Source organism: Onychomys torridus, chromosome 5 (genome assembly GCF_903995425.1).
Source record: "Onychomys torridus chromosome 5, mOncTor1.1, whole genome shotgun sequence".
Lineage (NCBI taxonomy): Eukaryota > Metazoa > Chordata > Mammalia > Rodentia > Cricetidae > Onychomys > Onychomys torridus.
The window spans coordinates 132,115,911-132,139,997 of record NC_050447.1 but is presented as its reverse complement, the minus strand read 5'-3'; the positions used below and the strand labels follow the sequence as shown (position 1 = coordinate 132,139,997).

The window sequence follows — 24,087 nt, the reverse complement described above, 5'->3', positions numbered from 1 at the left end:
ATGGGTCTTAAAGAGGACACTATTGAATACCCTTCTTCTGCCAAGAACTAAGGGGCTTGACATTTTTTTAAGTATTTGTAGTTCTGGGGAGGAAGATGCCGAACAGGAATGGGGGTTTCTACCCACTGGGGCACTCTAACCCTCCTGTTCCCCCACAGTCCTATGAGGTTTCCACCAGGGCACTCTAAGCCTCCTGTGGGTTTCCACTTGGCCACTCTAACTCTCCTGTTCCCCCACAGCAAGTTGCCAGCTGCTTCTCATTATGTTGGTGACTTCAGTGATGCTACTATCTGGGACAGAGGGTTTATTATTGCTTGGTCAGAGAAGAATTGCCCGGACCATTGTAGTACAAGAAAGCATTGACAAAGGTCAGTTTACAAAAGTTTGGCAAGACAAATGGTGGGGAGAAGAAATTGCTGTGAAGATATTCTCTTCTAGGGAAGAACGTTCAAGGTTCTGAGAGACAGACATTTATCAGACTGTGATTGCTCCAAACCACAGAGGAGGCACAAAAAAAAAAAAAAAAAAAAAAAGGAAAAGAAAAAGAAAAAAAAAATGTCTGCAGGGAATCATGACCACGCCTAACAGTGACTTGGAAATCTTCAAAAAGAAGACAGGATCCCACAATGATGATTCCACATGGACTATGATAAAGCCATTAAGCTGATTAACACCACAGAAAGATTGACTTTGGACTACAAACTGCTTTGGACAATTTTGAGATGGCTAGCTAAGATAATCCAGCCTGACAGACTACTTGAACAAGGATTTGAAACAAGCCCTGCACTTTCTCATTATGCATCGGCTGGACAAATGATACAAGACTTGACAATTAACCCAAAGATTTTCTTTTCAGGATCCCCTAAAGATGGAAGTAATTTTAAGAAAATGACGTCCACATCCCCAAGAGGTGGGATGGGAGGTTTTTGCTCATTTAATGAGTTTTGGATATTGTCATTGTTTACAATGGTTGATTATAAGTTGTTAATTGTTAATGATCAGGAAACAAGCTGAACAAGGAGATTAGATTCAGAGTTTTTGTTTAAAAAAAAGTAAAAAGAGAATAAAGATATGAGGTAGATCATCAAATCTACTCTGAGAAAAATTATAAAAAATAATAGGATAAATGAGTAGATCACTGAATCTACTGTAAAAAGAAAAAGGGAAAGATATAAAAATGACAAAAGGTAGAGTATTGAATCTACATTTAAAAAGGAACTACTTATTCTAAATAGGATAAGTAACAATTTTTTTTTGTCTGAGTTTACCAAATGTTACTGTACTGGACATTGTTATATATTAATGGAGTTTTTATCTGAATCTGTCAAATGTTAATAGACTAGACATTGTTAATGTAATTCTTGACTGTCTATATTTTATATACTTATTGGATAGTTTTTCTTGTATTAGTTATAAGCTTTTTTAAATTTTAGACAAAAAAAAAAGGGAAATGTGGTGGAATCGTGTTTCCCAAAATATTGTGCACCCTAATAAATTTTTCTGGGGTCAGAGAACAGACAGCCACTAGATACAGAGACAAAAATGGTGGCTAGAAAATGGGTTAGAGCAAGCGGTAGCAGAAGCTGGGTGGTGGTGGTGGTGCACGCCTTTAATCCCAGCACTTGGGAGTCAGAGCTAGGCAGATCTCTGTGTATTCAAGGATACAGTCAGCATGGAGACACACACCTTTAATCCCAGGGAGTGAAGGCAGAAAGAGAAAGATATCTAAGATGTGAAGACCAGAAACTAGCCCCATTTGGCTGGTTAAGCATATAGGCTTTGGAGCAGCACAGTTCAGCTGAGACCCATTCTGGATGAGGACTCAGAGGCTTCCAGCCTGAGGAAATAGGATCACCTGAGGAACTGGCGAGGTGAGGTAGCTGTGGCTTGTTCTGCTTCTCTGATATTCCAGCATTCACCCCAATAACTGGCCTTGTGTTTGTTCTTAATAATAAGAACTTTTTAAGATTCCTGCTACATATGGGGTTTCCACCAGGGCACTCTAACCCTCCTGTTCCCCCACAGTCCTAAGTGCCAGGCCACTCTACCAGTGGCATTTGTAGACTGAACTTCATGATAGGAGGCAGACTTTACCACCATCAAGATCACCCCCTGCTGATTTCGAAGTGAAATCGACATTTCATTGGTGACTACTCTTTCTACTAGAATATTTCAGACCTCCACACTGACTATTTGTATCTGAACATCTCATGATAAACAATTGTATTTTATTAGGAAACTACCAAAAAAAAAAAAAAAAACCCACAGAACATGAAAGTGAAAAACAGAATATACAATCATATGATTGACAATACTTGAGTGCTAACTATCTCAATCTATGGCAATATATAGAATCAGGTAAATGTGCCCAACTTTTGGAAGTAAATTTGTGTGAAGATGAAAACAATGTTTAGGATTTTCACCTACATTTTTATTCTGGTGCAAATTAGTACTAAGTTGAAAATAAATATCTAAGATCACAGATGCAAAGCACCTAGACAGCAGAAGACTAAATATTCACAGATTATTCAATTGATAAATAGGACATATACCAATACTGAGCCATCCTCCAAAAAACTAAATATTCACAGATTATTCTATTGATGATCTATGATATGAGGTAGTACATACACCAATACTGAGCCATCCTCAAGCAGTTTATAACAAAACAAAACAAAAAACACAATGTGCAATACCATCAATTAATTTTCATACCCCATGGAGGGAGGTCAATTGACTCCTGTATGGTCATAGAGAATCCACTTGCTTGTGCTTTTCCGAGCATAGTTCCCACTGAAAAGAGTGAAGAGGCTCCTCCCACATGTTGAATACTATTATGGGCCCAAGGATGCATGGAGACTTAAGAGAGTCATGAATTCTCAGGACAGTCTGCTAGGGCATTTACCTCCATTTTCACATTAAACACAAAGGAATGATTGATGCCCTTGACTCTGTCCCAACGGTAAGTAGGGAATTTCCTAAGAAGAGTCCTCATGGTAGACAACAGTGAAAAAATGAATATACAGGACTGGAGAGATAGTTTGATGGTTAAGAGTACTTACTGTGCTTGCAAAGGACCCAGTTCAATGCTAAGCTCTCACATGGCAGCTCACAGCATTCTAGAATACCAGTTCCTGGGAATCTAACCCCTTTTCTGGCTTCCTCAGATATGTATGTGGTGAACACACATACATGTGGGAAAAACACCCATATACATTTTTTAATTAAAAATTTTTAATGAAATAAATATACAATGCAAAAGCCACCCTTGGCCTAAGCTTTGCTCAGGGAATCCACATGGTCTCAATAGTATAATCCGTGAAAGTAAGAGCCTATTGGTACACACAAGAACACTTTGGGCATGAAGTTGACAAATGGATGTAATTTCCCTGAACCTGCTGCCGGGTCTAGATCACATTAGGTTATCAAAATTCTTACATGAATAAACAAAAGCATGAACATGCAGAAACAAGCGAGCTACTGAGAGAAAATAATGGTGGAAACACTATGAAAGTGAGGAGAGAGAAAGAATACAGAGGAAGAGGCAAAGCCTGGGTATGTTTAAGAAATCACGATGAGTCATATTTGAATAGCAGCAAGTGATACAGTATGAAACAAGGGTGGAGTTGGGGCATAGAGTGCCTTGAATAGTTTCTAAAGCCATTCAGGATGGATTCTTACACTAAGAAACAGAGACTTAAGGATGAATGACTTCATTGTGCTGTGTTTCCATTTTGTCATCTTCAAGTGATTGATCTGGGGATAAATGACATCTTGAAATTTCTCCAGGACATGCACATTCATTCTACAATCTATGGTTTATGATAATCTATCCATCAGTAATATATCTACCTTCTATCTATCTATCTATCTATCTATCATCTATCTTCTATCTATCTATCTATCTATCTATCTATCTATCTATCTATCTATATCCATCCATTTGTCTATCTATCATCTACCTATCCATCCATCCTTCCATCCATCCATCCATCCATCCATCCATCCATCCATCCACACACTCCTCCAGTTTTCACTCACCCATCCATCTATTGTCTCAGTTCTAGGGAGCTAAAGCAGGTCTTTGTACACAGGAAGAAGCAATGTGTACACCAAAAAAAGATTATTCTGGCTGTGGTAAAGCTGGAGGCAAGAGGTCCAGCTAGGGAGCTGCTACAAAACTGACTGTCATGAGGCTGAAAAAAGCTGAGGATGGACTCCATCGCACATCTTTCCTCCCCAGGTCCTTTGTCCTTCATGAGCACAGGGCTCAGTATGGCTGGCTGCCATCAGCTCTGTTCTATACTGATCACAAAGGGAGCAGAGGATATCACCAAGGATTAATTCTTGAAGAATGTGAGAAAGGACAGGAAAAGACAGAGATGACCCAAGTGGACTCATTGGAGGAAGGAGACAGGCCTATAGATAATGCTGAGTAGACAGCATGACATAGAACCATGGATGGAGTAGGTAAGAGGGAGATATAGACTGCTCTCTGAGGGCTTTGGGCCAGCAAAGGGCTGGGTCAGAGGCAGTCAGGTCAATCTAGAAGTGACAGGGGAGGGGAGGGGAGCAGGAGGCAGTCTAAGGTTTAAAGTATATGCAAATGAAGAAGGGTGATGGAGGTGAGAAATTAAGTGGATATCAAAAGAAGGAAGGGCAGAATGCCAGGAAGGAAGGGAAGAAACAGGCGGTGGGGATAATTGGTGATGAGATTCCTGGGTTAGGTGCAGGGAGTACAGGGGAGAGGCCCTGAAAACAGTGAAGTGGACAACCCTCTGAGGGGTTCTGCCTAGATGCTCATTATAGCAATAGGCCTCTTGGGAGCAGAAAGTCAGGACTCCCAAAAGCTTGTTAAGCACAAGCCCCTGAATTCCTTAAGCCAAGCCTTGCATTAGGTGCCGTGAAGGATAAGGCAGACTCTTGCAATGGTTTCACCTTCCTGGAAGGGCAGCTGGCATCTGCCTGGGTAACTTGTGCAATAGCCAATGGCAGTAGCAAAGCAGTTTTCATCCCAGACCCGACCCCAGCACTCTGAGCGGGAGAATAGCTGTGGCTGGCGGAGGGAACTGTTGTTCATGTAACCGGAGCATCACAGCAGGTGAAGTAATGGAGTTATTTGAAGCTAATTTCAGTTTCTTGGCAGAAATAGGCAATGGGGGTTGGGGGAGAGCCCCAGAAATCTTTCAAGCTGTTAGACTGAAAGGAATACCACACTTCAAAATACGCAGACGGCACATCCTTCGCTTTGACATCACCGAACAGCCAAAATTATATCTGTTCTACACACTGGCATGTGGCAGAATTGGATTGATTTGCCCTGACAGCTCTCCCTGCTGGGACAATACTTGTCAGTCAGCCCCAGCAATGTTTGTGTTTTTGAAAATCATTATGCACAATGATTGTACAGAATCCTGGCAGGTAGGCCAGACAGTCTTCTCTGTACACCCCTCTGACCTTGCATCCTTGAACTCTACAGTTCTTCCTGCCCCCAAGGCTCCCAAACCTCCTGTGGCACCCTGCTCACTCACTGCCTCCTCCCAGACTGTGCATATCCCCTCCATTTGTGGACCTCCTCTGGTGTGTCTCTCCTCCTGTGCCTTGCTTCCTAAAGCATTCTAATTAGCTTTTGCAAAAGAGCGGTCCTTTGCCAAAGTACTTACAGGAGATTTTGTGGAGGGTGTTTTCACTATCACATGTCATTCAAAAGCAATACAATGAACAATGTACTATGATGTAAATATCTGAGCGTCTTCTCCATGTGCACAAACTGCAGTGAAGGGGGGAAGCTAGGCAAGAAGTCCGTACATAACATGGTACAGTCAGAACATGGAGAGTGGAGGAGGTCATCAAAATGCCTTGTAACTGGATACTCAGGAAAGGCTTAGTGTGTCACCAGAGCCAACTAGGACCAGCAGAGAGGAACTCTCATGAAGAAAGTTCTGAACGCAATAGGAAAGGACAAACAGATTAAAAACAGAGAGACTATGTGATTTCACGAGGCCTAGAACATGACGGTTTCCAGGGCTGTTTTCTCTTGCTATTTACTCTGCAACAGCTTCATAGAATGGAGCTCAACAGTGGTCAGACCCAACAATACATGATCACTTTCTGAAATATGGAGGGTCACTGAAAAGATATCTGGATGCATCCCAGCTGTTTTCCAGCTTGGCATGGCCATGCCTTTCTGTGTAGTTGACATGTGAAACAGCAGGGCCAATGACTGCTCTTTATCATGTGGGATGTCTCTCTGTATGCTGTGAATATGTGTTGCTCTGATTGGTTGATAAATAAAGTTGTTTGGCCAATGGTAAGGCAGAATAAGGTTAGGCAGTACATTCCAACTGCAGAGAGAGGAGAAGAAAGGAGAGTGGGGCAGACACTGTGAGCCAACATCAGGGGAAGCAAGATGTGAAAGTACCGGTAAGCCATGAAGCCACGTGGCAATGCATAGATTAATAGTAATGCGCTGAGTTAAGTTGTAAGAACTAGCTAGTGAGAAGCCTGAGCCAATAGTCCATAGAATTGGTAATTGACATACGCCTCTGAGTGATTATTTTACAAGTGGCTGCGTGACTGTCGGGTCGGGTGGGACTGGAGAAACTTACAGCTACATGTGCTTACATGATGACTTACGTTTTGAGATGTGACATTCTTGAGAGAGTTTGACAACACTTTCAGAATCTTTCAATCCTGCATCCTTCCCAGGCCCTATCACTCATCATTTAAGCATCTATATAAACAGGGCTGGGGTCCCTGCTGTGGAAGATTAAATAATGAAGAAGAGGAAGGGACTTGAGTGGCATTCATTCACTCTGCATCAGCTGTGTGCTAGGCACTGTGTTAAAAATTTTTGTCCACATTATCATATTCAAACCTTCTAAGTGACCTGGGGAGAAACTCCATTCCCCATTTGCATGGTAATAGGATGGGAGAGAAGTAACTTGGCTGCAGCTCCACACCTGGAAAGTGAGCAAAGGTGCTAGGTTTGGCTTCAAAGTCTAAGCAAATACTTCCTGCCTCTCATAGACTGTTGATTCTTTCCCTAGATGAGTACAGTTTAATTGGGAGACAGCCAGTACACAAATAACAGTTATAAAATACGAAGACTGCTATGACAGAGATGAAATATATAGGGTTAAGGGTTTTTAGATGTTTGGGAAAAGGCCTTTCAGTACATAGTTGAAGGTTAGTGGATGCGTCATTCAAGTTTCCATTGCGAGCTGTGCAGGATTGAAATGTTTGTCTAAAGGAGAGAATTGTTGGATGTAACAAATTATGACATTTCCAGAATGCCAGGATGTCACTGACTTGATCACACCCTGGACTTTCATGTGCAGATATGTCTGCACTGAAGCCCAAAGCTGAAAACTATTTAGGTCAAAAACAAATGAAATTTCCATCCATGCAGGCCAAACCAGACAGATACTTGCTATTTGATCTTCCTCAACTGCATCTATCACTAGGACCCCTTTTTTTAAATGGAACTTCTGAATTTTAAAAAATTTGAATGTATGTATATATGTATGTATGTATGTATGTATGTATGTACATATATACATGAATATTTATATGTTAATATAGAGGAAAAAGTTAAAGTAATATGTGTTCATGCCAATGAATTAGGTAACATCAAGGAGTCTAGATGAAAATAGCTAGAAGCTTCCACCCTCTGCCCTCTCCTTGATCTCACAACCACCAAAAACCAACTTGACTCTCTGTTTTCTGGGGCTCCTTTCCACAGCTCTAACCAGACTGCTTCCACTTTGCTTTTGTCTCCCAGTAGAAGGCACTCCTCACTTCCCTTCTACATGACTGAGGATGTGCCTACACTCTCCTGCCTCTTCCCAGAAACTGAGAGGTGTATTGCTTTTAGTTCTTCTAAGTGGCTTTCATACTCTATTCTGGCCAGGTCTAAGGTGCTTCTGGACATGATGGAGATATCAGTGTCTCTATGGTCACTTCATTCCAACTGCCATTTTTTCTTATCTTATTTTCGTCGAATCATTGTCAAAATTGTTACATTGGTTTTCAAATTATAGTGATACAGTACGTGCTTTGGATTCTAAAAGGCAAACTCGCCCTCTCTCTCCACTGTCCCCATACTCAGCAGATCTCAAATCCTACTTACACTTGAGGATGAAAAGTTGGATGGGTGGTGTAATGTTAGTTATGGAGGTCTCTGGAAGACAGGAGGTCTGGTTAGGATTGGGTCATCGATAAACACGTAGATAGGCCTTGCTCTAGAATAAGTAGGTTTACATGTAAGATATAGAGAATGGTTTTGGGGGGCTTTGAAGTCCTTTAAGCCTGCATCATTTAGAAAATTTTAGGGAGGGATTTTGGGAGCTGTCCCCCCTCCCCATGGATAAATATTGACTGCTTGATACTCTAGAGGTGTAGATGGCTGACACAGCTGTCCCTCTCCTGTGGTTCAGCCACTCTCGTGCACCCACTGATACCAATCCAGAATCACTCCAGGTCTCATCAAACCTGGCAGGCTTCTGTCCACTGCAGTTCGGCAGATTCTGAGCTGACCACATTTCACACATGAGCATGGTACTTCATTTCCAGAAGTGGTTTGAGAACTCAACCATGAGGCTATCTGCTCACTCACCTGCATTTGAGTGCAAATAAGAAACAAACAGACACGCTTTGCTCACCAAGCCAAACAACCCTCCTTATCTTCAGTCTGTTTCTAAGCTTGTGCTTCTGAAAGCTTCCACAGCAAATGGAACGTTCTCTGAGAGCTCAGACAGGCTCTGGACCCGAAGGCTTTAAACAACCCAGTCATTTAATAAGTGAAGACAGCAAGGAACCAAGTGTTAAGTTCCCTGAGCTGGTAGGTCCCAATATGCATCTGGTTGACTTTAATCTGTACGGTTTCATTACAGTCTGATCCTTCTCACTAGAAAGAAACATTTACTAACAAACACAGTGATACACAGCTCAGATGTGTAAGAATGAAGGAGAGTGGGAGAGAAAATGGCTCTTTGAATCTTTGAAGTCAAGTCAATAGAATATTCTAGAGTCTGCTCTCAGCAGGCAAGGTACCTTGTCTCTGAAGTCCTATTCACACCATCTACCTCATTTTTAAAAAAAGATTTATTTTTACTTTATGTATATGAGTACTTTGCCTGTGTGTACCACATTTGTGCCGTGCCCACAGAGTCAACAAGAGGGGATAAGGTTCCCTAGAACTGGCATTACAGATGGAGATTATCTACCATGGGGTGCTGTGAGCCAGACCTCTCTTCCCTGCAAGAGCAACAAGTGCTCTTAAACATTGAGCCATCTCTCTAACCTATATACCATCTATCACCATGAAGTGCAAAGCTCTGAGTGTAAACCGGTGTGATAAATCTGAGGTGATGGCAGCAGCTTTTCTCTTTTTATTTTATTGTTTGGGAATCCCATCTTTACATCCTGTGTTTCACTAAAGTCCCTCCATCATACCTCTCTTTTAATTCCCCCTTAGCCCCTCCTATTATTCTCTCCCAATTACAAATTATTTCTTTCAACCCACTGAGTCCACTTAGCACTGCCAGTGTGCACATGGGGACGGGAACAACCACTGTTTCTTAGTTGAGAGTAGATGTGTGATACAAGGCATAGCACCCAGGCACCTTCCCTCTCCATCTTATGAGAAGGGCTTGTTCTCTGTTCTTCTGTCAAACCCCCAAACTCTGCAGTGAGTGTCACAAATCCCACTCTGAGGGACAAAGACAAAAGGCATACAGCTAAGACGTAATTACCTAGACACATGGGCTCAGAAAAGAGCATAACTCTATCAAGGAGGCTCCAGGGTCCTGTTGGGGATTCTGTAGAGGGTCAGACCAATTAGCCACTACTGGTTCCTCAGGTTTGTGATGGAGTCTTGTGCAGAAACTGCCTCCTCGCTCTTCTGAATGGAATAGTTCAGCCTGGGGGTTAAGATTCTGTCCTTTCATTTAGTGTGAATTTAGGATTGACAGAGCTGAAAATATCAAAATTCCGTTGAGTATATGTAGTTGATTCATTTGGATGGCTGAAACAGAAACCATTAGCTAGCTGCTGTGGCTCTGTGGTCCTAATGTAGTACATCAGAAGACAGTGGGGTTTTTGACTGATGAGGAGAGCATATTTGTATCCTATTCAAACGTGTGGTGAACAAGAGGTGGATGGATGTCCATTCCAAAGGGCGAGACTTCTCAGCAGATGTCTAAGCAAGCTGCTCCGGGGTCTCCATGCTGATGAGTGAGACATAAGTGAGGGATGTCTTCCCCGTGCTGACACTGGAGTCATAGGTGAAGGATGTCCCACCCACAAGTTCTGGAAGGAGACTGGGAGGAAGCTGGACTCTCCCTTGTGGTGAGTCCTGGAATGACTATGTGGTGGGACCAGCAAGCACACTGGTGTGGAAGGGGAAGGTGTGGAAAATGGGGTAAATAGAGGGAGGAGAGGTAGCACCTGTGCTGCACCTCACCACCTTCAGTCTAGTTGGCATCAAAGAGCTCATCATTACCCCAGCCCAAATGGGCCTCAGCCACTGAGAAGCATTAGGGAGCACCTGACTTCTGAGGAGCATCAAACTGTCCTAGAGAGTATGAGGGCCTCACCTTGACTCGTTACTTCTCTGCTACAGGCACTCAGCTGAAAGTACCCCAGCCAAACAATTGTACAGTCTTTTGCCACAAATGACCTCTTGGCTGTTAATTGACTGACATATTACTGGCCCTTTATTATAGATTAGCTAATGCTTTGTGCATTGGCTGCAAGAGTCATCCTCACTTCTAAAACATCTACTTCTAAAACAAGGTTAATGAAAAGCAACCTGTCATATTAGGCTGGCAATCACCTAACGTATCTTGTGTCTAGTCAGGCTTTTGACTACATGAGGAGGTAGCATTGTGCAAGAGGGGCCATCTCAAGTGCCCCCTGCCATGATCATATGTCCATTTGCTTAAGGGTGCATTTCTTGGGAAATGTCCCTCTCACTACTGACACAAGAGTCTGTAAGAAAGAAAGTCCTCCTTGCATGGTGTCCCTCTGCCTTAGGGTTGTGCACATTAAAGTACACAACAAACAGGAGTGGGATGTGGTGAACCCTGACAAAGCTACTCTGCCTATGCAGGAAGCAGTGAACAGAAAGGGGGGTGAAAACCATGGAGGAAGCACCCTCAGGGCAGAGCCCCAGGTCCAGATGGTGATGGGAAAGTGAAGAATGGACAAGATGGAAACCTCAGGTCATTCATAACCATCGACTGACTACGGCTTCCGGCAAGTCACTTGATGTGTTGCCCCCTTTGATTTGTTTCCTGCTGCTGACTCTGTAAGCTCATGGGGTGCTGCAGAGAGTAAAAGCATATTCTAAATAAAAAGCACTCAGAACAATGAAGTGTCCCACAGATGTTACACGGCATGGCCACTGGTACCGAGCTATTTGGCACTCAAGATTGTGCAGTGCCTTGTGGGCACCTTTTATTGGTCCCATTTAATGTTAAACATCACAGACAAGCCACATGATAGTGGGGCCTTCTGTTCTTGGAGCACATCAAAGCTCATAAAGAACTCTCCCATGATAATTTATTTGAACATTAAAACAACTTTGTGAAAATCTCCAGAGCTCCACTTGACAGCTGAGGAAATGGAGGTTTAAAGAGGTCATGGACTCTTCTCCACCATCATTGCCCAACCTCCAGCCTGGCTTTGGGAAGTTCAATGTTCAGTGTTCTTTACATGAAAAAAGCATAGGTATTCTGGAGACAAAGATAAGACAGTAAAACAAAAAATTCTTCCTGGAGATAAAATTTGTAAGTAAAACATGGGTATCAATATGAGATGCTAGTGTTGGAATCACACCAAACATTTGCCTACTGGAGGAATATGAACTCAAGGAAGAAAAAAGTCCATGCAGATGGTGACTACTTAAAAGGCTTTGTGAATAAAAGCATTTTGGCAGGGGTGGGGAAAAGCATAAATTTGAATAGGTGGAAGTTTCTGGGTGATGGAGTAAGAGGTGTGTGTTCATATAGCTGAGAAAGAACAGAACGAGAGAGCCACACTTGTGTGAGTAGCATAGATTGCATCACACAATACATGGGAGCAATGAAGAAGTCATCAATGACCAAGGGGCATTGTATCGGTAGCAATGAGCATGACACATACAGTGGAAGGGCTCAGAAGTGGAGAGAGCAGCAGAGATGTGGCTATATTAATAAGAACAGAGTTATGATGTTCTGGAGTACAGTGGTAGCAAGGAAAACACAAGGGTGCTATAAATCCCATGAACCACATTTTTTAATAATCAGAACAAAATAATTATTGATTAAGCTATGATATTTCACATAACTTTCAGAAACAAATCACTTTTTCAAACAATCTCCTCTCAACCTCACTGCCAATTTGAACGATGCAGAGTTTACTAGAGCAAAGAGGTCATTAAATTTCACATAAGTTTAACGTAAAGGACCCCTTATTTCATCCCTTCATCTACTACACAAGAAGACCTCTCAGAAGTAAAGTATGATGAAGCCCATTTGCATAAATACCTGTGCAGGTAGTTATGAACTCATGACAGACTCATTCCAGCCCGTGAAGTCAGAGGGTGTCAAGCATCACCTTTCCCTGGACCCACACCAGCTTCTTGAGATAGAGGTGGAGATGGGATGAGAAACCCCCAGAGTGGAGCAGAGCTAGAGGTGTCAGGCAGTGGAGGGTGGTACTATGGTGAGAGTGGATTCTAGTCTATGTAAATGTATTTGGAAGAGAGCCCTGGAAGGTAATGTTAGATGGGATGATGAGGACAGTCTCCTGTGATGGCATTAGTAATGTTATTTTTAAAATGGAAATCTAAACTTGTAACTTGGTTTGTCACACTCTGTCTGAGGAGCAGAGGAACTGGGTGAATGTGTGCTATTGACAAGGGTGTGACCACATCAAGGACCTCAATGCCTCAGCGCCATGGGAAGGGCAAAGCTTTCCCCAGGTGAGGCAAGGACAGATGGCAAAGCCTTCCTTTAATTCATGTGCACATGTTGACAGTGTGTGCAAAAATGTCTACCATAGTCTTCTCTCCCTGGATGTTTACGACCTGAAGACTTCTCCCCTACAGAGATAGCTCCTGCAAACATTAGCCAACCCACCTCCTTGTTCAGCCGTGTTAATACCCGTGCTGCCTATTTATCTGCATGTAATAACCTACCTCCATGTTCAACTGTGTGCTCCCTGCTTCCCATTCAATCATGTATAATAAACACATGGGGCTTCTGGTGTGCTGGGGCTTCTCCATCTGGGAGCCCAGCCTACCTGGTCCCAGATTTTCTGCATCTGTGTGTCTGTTATTTCTTCATTCCCTCATAGACCCTCGGGTCAGTTTCTGAAGAGGTGCAAGGATTTGAATTGCCTTTGACATTTTATAATGCATCAAGAGGCCCCCAGTAACAGACGGTGCATGCTCTTGACCTTCAAGCCTCCACAACCACAAACTAAATAAATCTCTAGTTTTTATAATGTAACTGTTTTCCAGTCTGGTGTAATAGTAACAGAAAATGGACTAAGACAGATGAAGAACATAGGTCCTAAAACTTGGCTGCACAGCCTTCTGGAGCCAAGGTGCTTGTTACCTTCTTTCCAACAACCCAAAGCAAGGAGGCTAATCCCTAAGCTCAACACTTTCTTCGGCACAGCCAGTAGGCTTGTAGTCACGATCATACTGAGACTATATCTATAGCTTCTGGGTTTTGGTTTTTTTTTTGTAATTTTAATTAATTTGGGATTTGAATTAAGGCCAATTTCCCCCTTAGAATTTCAATAGCTTGCCTGTACTCTTCACTGGCTGTTTGGCATGAGAGCACCAAACAAACACACTAGCCACCTCACTTGACTTTGGCATGTGGGCATTACACATACAATCAGACACTTCACACACTGTCCTAACGGCTGCTTGCCAGTCAGTGAAGTCACATCACCCTGTGATGGGGATGTATGATGTGTGAAATAAACTGCCTGGCAGGAAGTGGGCAGAGGCATGTGCCATGCAATGAATGTGAGCAGAATTCTCCCTCCCAGGGTTTGCTCTTTAGTAGAGGCTAGAACAAGCTTCACTGGGTGCAGAATCCTGTTGAGGGAAAAGCTCTGTCTGTTAGTTGTCATTAAATGTGATAACAACCACATGAGACTGTCACCCCTAGATTTACACTGGTTGGACAAGGCAGACTACCTGCTGTTATCAAAATCTGATGGCACACCTTGCTTATACCATTGAAATGTCTGCAGCAATTCCAGAAGCAGAACTCCCTAGGCAAAGATACCAGAGTCAGAGCCTTGGGAGCTGTGAGGGCTGTGGACAAAATCAGTCCTGGTCGCACATCTCCCTTAGCCACTTTGTTATGGTGTTTCATGCCAAGTGCCTGCTACTGAAGCCAACAAGCTGCCCAGCCCATTGGCTCTACCACTGCATATGTGTACAGCTGTCACTCCATCAGAATGGCATCTGTCCCAGACACAGGCAACACAGAAACAGTGACTAAAGACAAATCCTTGAGCACTAAATGACATTTTATGGGGATTCATGACCCGATGAAAAGGACTTCTGAAGGGATGCTGATTTGGGTCCAAATACACTTATTTGATGCTTAATTGTGTACACTGTCTCACATGATGTCATCACACTACCCAAGAGGACTTCTGTGTCCCCAATAATTATGCTTCTATTCCAAACCAAGCAAAGCAAACAGGGGACCTGAGTGTTTAAATAAGAAATGCTCCATGTTTATATGAACAACTATTGGTAATTTATGGCTGCAGAGTGAGGGAAAGTCAGTTTTCTTCAAGGTGTTGGCCCTGAGGGACTGCCCATGCTCTACTAGATGGTCCTACACCCATGCAGACATGGGTAGCACTATGTGAACTCAGTGTGTTTTTACAAAGAGCATATGGGATTTGGAAGGAAATGTGATGAGGGAATAGGGGAATAATTGGAGGGAAGAGAACAAGGGTGGATTTGATCGAACATGTTATATTCATACATGAAATTATCAAATAATTAAAAATTAATAAAAATAAAGAAGAAAGAAAGAGGAAATGGGAAGAAAACCACAGGACACTGAAGAGCTGGAGACTGGGAGACAATTAGCTGGACCAGGAGAAGGGAGTGTGACAGACTGCACACAAAAGTGAGCTGGCAATCCTAACTAATTAGCAACAATTAATTTTATGGTAGAAGCAAGAACACATGTATTATGTTCTAAAAATGCTTAATAGATGTCACCATAAATCATTCTCATCTCTCCCCTGAAACTCAACTTACAAGCTGGCTGACTCTAAATCTTCTGGAGTTAACAAAATAGATCAGCTATGACTTGATTCTTGTTGTCAAAGAAATAGCCTTCAGTCCCCTCATCACTTGGCCAGCTATTAATCTGTTGTTTTATCTCAAGTCAGCCACATCAGGCTCAGGTGCACCTTGGACTGTATTTGATAAAGGAGGGCCCCAGGTTATAGGGTCCATTGCACCATTCTGAATGTAGTATCCTGTGTATCTGGAATGAGCTGCTAGACTGAGATAGAGGACAACGTCCTTCACATACACCTCCTCCTATCAACTGGCAGTGCCTGTGTAGAACGTCTCAGGATTTAGTGATTGGGGATTGATTAGGGATGCCTGCTGGGCACTGGGATGAAGGACACTATTGTCTGTTTGCTTGTTTTTCTTTCTGTTGATCACTCTTATTCAGTCCCTTAGGCAGCATCTTAGTTCTGTCCTAGAGCCCACATGAAGCTTAGCCATGTCCTATGGGCCCCATCCTGGAATCACTCTACCTTCTTTCCCACTTCCTAGGCTTTCAGTGGGATGTAACTTTTGTGAGGTCAGAGTAACTGTAACTAGGATTAGCTATGGGCTCAGTCCTTCCCTTTGCCACTACTTACTAGTTACAGCAGCATTCACTGGAATAAATAGAGACCTGACTACATCATTGACTGCAGACTAAGATTTTAAATGACAGACTTAGGCCTAGTGACTTTCTAAGGGCAATTTCTGGACCTGCTTATCTTACACCTCCTTCCATTAGCCTGTGGGCACTCCATGCTGCTGCTATAAATCCAACTACCCCTTCACCACCCCATCTGGACACATCTCCACATAAACAGGACATGTCTCCACTGATCTGTAATTAACATAATGCCAATTAAAAATACATACATAGCGAGTGTCCTACTAATTACCCAAGAAACCATAGGTGCACAGCATCAGGATGGTGAAGTACATAGACTTTACTCAGTGTTCCCCACTACATACAAGAAACTCGCTATGCAGTATGTGTTGTCTGCATGATAAGACTGAAATGTGAACAGAGAAACAAAATGGCTGGATCCCCAGGATGTGTGGTGGAGAGTGCCTGGGTTCCTCTTTGCTCCAGGAGCTGAAGAAACAAGACACCTAAGATACAAGGAGAATATAGAGAGTCAACTTCAGGGCAAGCCAGGCTTGTTCGTTCAAAGTCACAACAAAGGGGTGGCCTACCAAAGCAGGAAACTTTCAGACAGTAACTCTCCACTAAACTAGCATCACAGGAAAACAATGTCTCATCACCCCTACCAGTGAGAGCTGGATAGGATGCCTAGACTTCTATTCACAGGTCATGATAAGGAAAACAGCTCTGGCTCCAGGTGGTCAGAGAACATCAAGGGAGAGAGCCAATGGCAAGGGGCTCAGCTATGATTCCTGGTAGTCAGAGAAGGCCAAAGTAGAGAACCAAGGTTTCTCTAGCCCAGAGAGTAACAATTACCTCTTACTCTCAAAGTGACCATAGCCATAATGCCAGAAGCCTGGACTCCCATCTTCATCCTCTTCCCTCCTGGGATAACAACAGAGGAAGCCTAGTGGAAGATCATCCTTTACTTACCACCACTTCATGACAGTGAGACCACCTGTTATTCCTCTACACTGCATTCTCAGGGAAGCTACTGAGAGAGAAATAATGGGGCATCCCATTGTTGGGAGAGGCATCTGAAGTGACCTGCTGGGGACCCACGATTGCCATGTAAACCCAGCACAGGGAAGAGATGCCCCTTCAGTGGCAAGACTGAAGAGAGAACTTGCGTTTCCCTTCAACCTGGAGTTCCAAGATGCTGCCGCCTCTCTTCTAGAGTGACTTGAGAGAAGCCAGAGAGAAAGCAAGGAAACCTTGAACCTTCTTCAAAAGCCCCAAATACCCAGATCCAACCAAAGAAGAAAAAAGCTCTCATGCAATGAAGGCCCACGGCAATCTCAAACTTAACTGTGAAAGCCAGCAGATGCCAAGCCAGAATGGCAGCTGTGTCAAGGCGGTGTGACAAGGGTCTGGAGGCAGCCAGAATGACCAACAGTCATCACATTTAAAATTAATAAATAGAACTACAGAATGACAGAGAGAGAGAGGGAGGAATCAATACAATAGGATTAAAACACAATCTGAATAATAAAAAGAAACTAGACTGAAAAGAATCCCTATGGAACTATTGTATCCTTATAAAACATGTAACAGTGCTGTCAATGTATCCTTAGGGGCAGAAGAAAGAGAACAATGGCTGAAAAAGTAGCTGAAGTCACAACTGTGAAAGCTTCATCTATCAGACAAAACATGTAAGCATGAAAATGTGAGGAATAAACTCCAAATAAGATACAATCAAAGGAGTAGGCACTACAAAGGCTGTGATCAAAATTCTGAAGTATAAACATATACATAAAAGCTAAAAAGTGTTGATATGGTTGGTGGGTAAAGTGCTTGTCAAATAGGTGTGAGGACCTGTGCTTGAACGTGCAAATCCATGCAAGAGATAGATGCATGGCATGAACATCTGTACACCAGGTACTCCCATGGTAAGATGGGAGGCAGAGTCAGGGAGAATCCTTGGAAACCCATGAACTAGCTACCATGGTCTTCACAGTGGCAAACAACAGAACAAGACCCTGTTTCAAACAAAAGTAAAAGGCAAGGACCAACACTCAAGGTTGAAGGTTGTCTTCTGACTTCCACATGGACATTATGGAATGGGTGTCTGCATTGCGCTTGTGCACATACACATACATTCTCTCTCTCTCTCTCTCTCTCTCTCTCTCTCTCTCTCTCTCTCTCTCTCTCTCTTTCTCTCTCTCTCTCTCTCTGTCTCTCTCTCTCTCTCTCTCTCTCTCTCTCTCTCTCTCTATCAGAATTAATATACTTTAGCAATAAAAAAAATGTAAATGACATCATTTGTCTCATAAGAAACCATGGAGACCAGAATAGGGCAACACAATATCATTTTAGTGATGAAAGAAAAGAACTATTCTGATTGCTTTATTTAGTTTTATTTTATGCCTCTGAGCACTTTCTTGTATGTATAAATGGGCACCATGTGTGTACAGCATCAATGCAGGGCAGGGAATGATATTGGATCACATGGAACTGGAGGCTTGTGTGTGCTGAGAACCAAACCCAGGTTTTCTGCAAGAGGAAGCAGCTCCTAACTGCTGAGCCATCCCTCTACCTCCAGAAAAACTCTGCTAACCCAGAACCTTCTGTCCAATAGGAGCACCCGTCAGAAACAAAGCAAGAAGGAAAATAGTACAGCACATTTTCCTTCTTAAATTTTCTGGTTATGTGGGCAGCTGAAGCAAGAAGTATACATTGTCGCCTGGGATTTTAAATGTATATGGAATAAATATTTAAGACAATTACACTATAATTGGAAAAAGAAAACAAATGAAATAAAGTTTCCACATTTCATTTAAACTAGTAAAATGTCAATGTTAGTATACAGTGATGCTGTATGTATATTAGACATCGAAAGCAGCCAGTAAAAAAAAAAATGTGCAAAATACCAGCTGAAAAATATGTGTGTATTTCTCATGAAAGTTTTTTATGTCCTAGAAATCCAGATGAGAAAATAAGCAAAGAAAAACAACCACAAAAGTGAACAAAAAGAAAACAAAAGTAAAATGGCAGGCTAACATATCAATAGTTATCTTAAGTAGAATGATTTAAACACATCACTTTAAAGGCACAAATTGACAGATTAAGAAAATAACCCAACTGCATACTAGACACAAACTCACTTCAAAAACAGAAGTAAGTCAGAAAGAGAAAGGTGGAAGATGTACCACTGACATAATAATCAGACAGTAAACAAAGATTTATTGTTTATTATTATCAGAGATGGAGAGGGATATTAAAAGTGATAAGTGAGTGAATTCACCAAAGGGCATAACAAAACAAAATGTTAATGTCGATAAAAGATCTGATAATGAGTAAGGGGTAAGTGGTAATGGAAATCACATCTCATAGTTGAAACTGAAGCCTTCCACACTTGCCTCTCAGTGATTGATTAAGAAATTAACAAAGATACAGAAGAAATGGGAAAATTGACTGCATGTGTAACAATTACAGAAATTGATTGACATTTATCAGAGTACTGCCCGCAACAAAGGCAGAGCACACATTCTTTCTACGTGCTTACAGAACATATACAAAGGTCATACCCTGAGCCATAAGGCAAGTGACAGCAAATTTAAGTAAACTGAGTACACAGAGTGTCTTCTTTGACCACAAGGAAAACAAAAATAACAGAATGATAGCGGGCAAGTCTTTAAATGTATGGAAATTAGAATACTATTTGAAAGAATCCATGGACCAGAAGAGGGGGTGCCCATAAAGCCCCATCCCTAGCTGGGGAGCTTGACAATTAATAGCTGCTGGAGGAGGGAGAATTAGTTTTCTTTGGGTATGACCCTGATAGGACATCCGTGTTCCTTCACATGCCCCTATATTCATTCACATACTAGCAGCACTAAATGGACACAGTGGTTTAAAACATGCTGGGACTGGACTGGACTAAGAGGTGAGTCTTTTTCCTCATACACGATCACCCCAGCCCCTAGGCTTTGGGCCCAGGGGCACAACCCTGTGCCCTATACCACAACCCATTGCAGTTCCAGTTTCAGGCCAGTTGGCAGGCAGACCTCCTACACACAGGTCAGACTACCACCATCTCCCATCAGACCCTGTAACCCAAGCCCCACCTCCCCCAAATCCCACTCACCCTCTGAGACTGCAACTGTTCCCTGAGACAGAGCCCACCAGCACCCAACTAGACTGAGAGGCCAGTTGGCAGGCAAACCTCCTGCAGACAGGTCAGACTACCACCATCTACCATATGCTAAGACTGCAGCTACTCCCTGAGACAGAGCCCACTAGCACCAGTTGAACTAAGAGCTGCTCCCTAAGACAAAAAGTCCATCAGCATCAACTAGACCAAGAGCTCCCACTGGATCAAGAGTATCAATCAGACCAAGAGAGGCTCCCTCAGACACAGACACCACTTGCACCAAGTGGAGAAAGAGATGAGTAGATGCCAGTGCAAAAATACAGTCAATAGCATAAAAACCAATATGGCTCCATCAGAACCTACATCAGCAAGACCTAAACATCCCAACACAGAAGAAACAGAAGATATCTACAATAAAAATGACTTTAAGAATATATTAGAGATCTTAAAAGAGGACATGAAAAATTCCCTTAAAGAATTCGAGGAAAAGTCCAACAAAAAATGGGAAGAAATCAGTAAATCCCTTGAAAGCCAAGAGAAAGCAATTTAAAAAGTGAGGGAAACAATTCAAAATTTCAAAACTGAAATGGAGTCAATAAAAAAGACATAAACTGAGGTAATGCTGGAAGTGGAAAATCTGAGTAAATGAACAGAAACTATACATGCAAGTATAACCAACAGAATGCAAGAGATGGGAGAGCGGATCTCTGGTGTTGAAGATTCGGTAGAAGAAATAGATTAATCAGTTAAAGAAAACACTAAAGCCAACAAAGTCATGACTCAAAATGTCCAGGAAATTTGGGACACCATGGAAAGACCAAACCTAAGAATAATAGGGATAGAAGAAGGAGAAGAATACCAACTCAAAGATACAGAAAATATATTCAACAAAATCATAGAAGGAAACATTCCCAACCTAAAGAAGGAAATGCCTATAAAAATACAAGAAGGGGGGTTGGGGATTTAGCTCAGTGGTAGAGCACTTGCCTAGCAAGCGCAAGGCCCTGGGTTTGGTCCTCAGCTCTGAAAAAAAAATACAAGGTTATAGAATACCAAATAGTCCCCTTGCCACATAATAATCAAACCACTAAACATACAGAATAAAGAAAAAATATTAAGAGCTGCAAAGAAAAAAGGCCAAGTAACATATAAAGGCAGACCTATGTGAATAACACCTGACTTCTCAAAGGAGACTCTAAAAGCCAGAAGGTCCTGGACAGACATTATGCAGATACTAAGAGACCATGGATGTCAACCCAGACTATTATAAGCAGAAAACTCTCAATCAACATAGATGGAGTAAACAAAATATTCCATGATAAAAAAAACAGATTTAAACAATATCTCTCCACAAATCCAGCTCTACAGAAAGCACTTGAAGGAAAAATCCAACCTAAGGAAGTTAGATACACCCATTAAAACACAGGCAATAGAGAGTCCCATACCAACAAATACCAAAAAAGGGAAACATACAACACTACCACCAAAAAATAACAGGAATTAACAATACTGGTCATTAATATCCATCAATATATGGTCTCAATTTACCTATAAAAAGACACAGGATAACAGAATGGATACAAAAACAAGATCCATCCATTTGCTGCATATAAGAAACACACCACAACTTCAAAGACAGACACCACCTCAGAATAAAAGGTTGGGAAAAGACTTTCCAATCAAATGGATTTAAGAAGCAAACTGGTGTAGCTATCCTAATATCTAATAAAATAGACTTCAAATTAAAATCAATTGAAAGAGACAGGAAGGACACTATGTATATATCACAGGAAAAATCTGACAAGATGAAGTCTCAATTCTGAATATTTATGCCCCAAATACAAGGGCACCGAAATTTGTAAAAGAAACATTACTATAGCTTAAATCGCACATCAAACCCCATACACTAGTAGTGGGAGACTTTAACATCCCACTCTCACCAATGGACAGGTCTGTCAGACAGAAACTTAACAGAGAAATAAGAGAACTAACAGATATTATGACTCAAATAGACTTAATAGATACCTACAGAATATTCCACCCTAACACAAAAGAATATACCTTCTTTTCAGCACCCCATGGAACCTTCTCCAAAATCGACCACATGCTTGGTCACAAAACAAATCTCAACAGATATTAAAAAAAAAATTGAAATAACGTCCTGTGTCTTATCAGACCACCATGGCTTAAAGTTAGATTTCAACAACAACAAAAATTACACAAAGCCCACAATCTCATGGAAACTGAATAATGCCCAAATGAATCACCAATGAGTCAAAGAAAAAATAAAGAAAGAAATTAAAGATAGCCTAGAATTCAATGAAAACGAATGTACAACATATCCAAACTTATGGGACACCATGAAAGCAGTGCTAAGAGGAAAATTCATAGCTCTAAATGCCCACATAAAGAAGTTGGAGAAATCTCACTCTAGTGACTTAACAGCAGAATTGAAAGCTCTAGAAGAAGAAGAAGAAGAAGAAGAAGAAGAAGAAGAAGAGGAGGAGGAGGAGGAGGAGGAGGAGGAGGAGGAGGAGGAGGAGGAAGAAGAAGAAGAAGAAGAAGAAGAAGAAGAAGAAGAAGAAGAAGAAGAAGAAGAAGCAGCAGCAGCAAACTCACCTAGGAGAAACAGATGCCAGGAAATAATCAACCTCAGGGCTGAAATAAATAAAATAGAAACAAAGAGAACAATACAAAGAATCAATAAAACAAAGAGTTGGTTCTTTGAGAAAATCAACAAGATAGATAAGACCTTATCCAAATTAACCTAAAGGCAGAGAGAGAGAGAGAGAGAGAGAGAGAGAGAGAGAGAGAGAGAGAGAGAATCCAGATTAACAAAGTCGGAAATGAAAAGAGGGACATTATAACAGACAATGAGGAAATCCAGAGAATCATCATGTCATACTTCAAAAACCTGTACTCCACAAAATTGGAAAATGTGAAAGAAATGGACAATTTTCTGGATAAGTACCCCATACCAAAGTTATATCAAGACCAGATAAACTATTTAAATAGACCAGTAGCCCCTAAGGAAATAGAAATGGTTGTTAAAAGCCTCCCAACCAAAAAAAGCCCAGGACTAGATGATTGTAGCATAGAATTCTACCAGATTTTCAAAGAATAGCTAATACCGATACTCTTCAAATTGTTCCACACCATAAAAACAGAAAGAACATTACCAAATTCTTTTTATGGGGCTACAGTTACCCTGATACCCAAAACATACAAAGATGAAACAAAGAAAGAGAATTACAGACCAATCTCCCTCATGAATATTGATGCAAAAATACTCAATAAAACACTGGCTAACCAAATGTAGGACCACATCAAAAAAAATTATCCACCATGACCAAGTAGGCTTCATCCCAAGGATGCAAGGATGGTTCAACATACAAAAACCTGTCAATGATACACTGTAACAGGAATCTTAACAGGTCTTCTTAATAAAATTAAACCCAAGGCCAGTTATTGGGATGAATGCTGGAAGATCAGAGACACAGAACAAGCCACAGCTTCCTCACCTCGCCAGTTCCTCAGCTTGTCTTGTTTCCTCAGACTGCAAGCTTCTGAGTCCTCATCCAAATGAATCTCAGCTGAACTATGCTGCTCAAAGCCTAAAAGCTTAACCAGCCAAATGCTTAACCAGCCAAATGCTTAACCAGCCAAATGCTTCTAGTTTCTGGTCTTCATGCCTTATATATCTTTCTCTTTCTGCCGTCACTCCCTGGGATTAAAGGCATGTGTCTCCATGCTGGCTATATCCTTGAACACACAGAGATCCGCCTAGCTCTGCCTCCCAAGTGCTGGGATTAAAGGTGTGCACCACTGCTGCTGCCCAGCTTCTGCTATGGCTTGCTCTGACCCATTTTCTAGCCACCATTCTTGGCTCTGTATCTAGTGGCTGTCTGTTCTCTGACCCCAGATAAAATTATTAGGGTGCACAATATTTTGGGAAACACAATACCACCACAATACACCATATAAACAAACTGAAAGAAAAATACCACATAATCATCTCATTGGATGCTGAAAAAGCTTTTG

At 41.8% G+C, this 24,087-nt stretch overlaps 1 protein-coding gene across 5 annotated transcripts in view; it reads right to left on the bottom strand.

The window, feature by feature from the left end:
* The window catches only part of Ntrk2 (neurotrophic receptor tyrosine kinase 2), a 337,894-nt gene that overhangs the window by 87,059 nt on the left and 226,748 nt on the right, over nt 1-24,087 (bottom strand). The window lies entirely within an intron of this gene.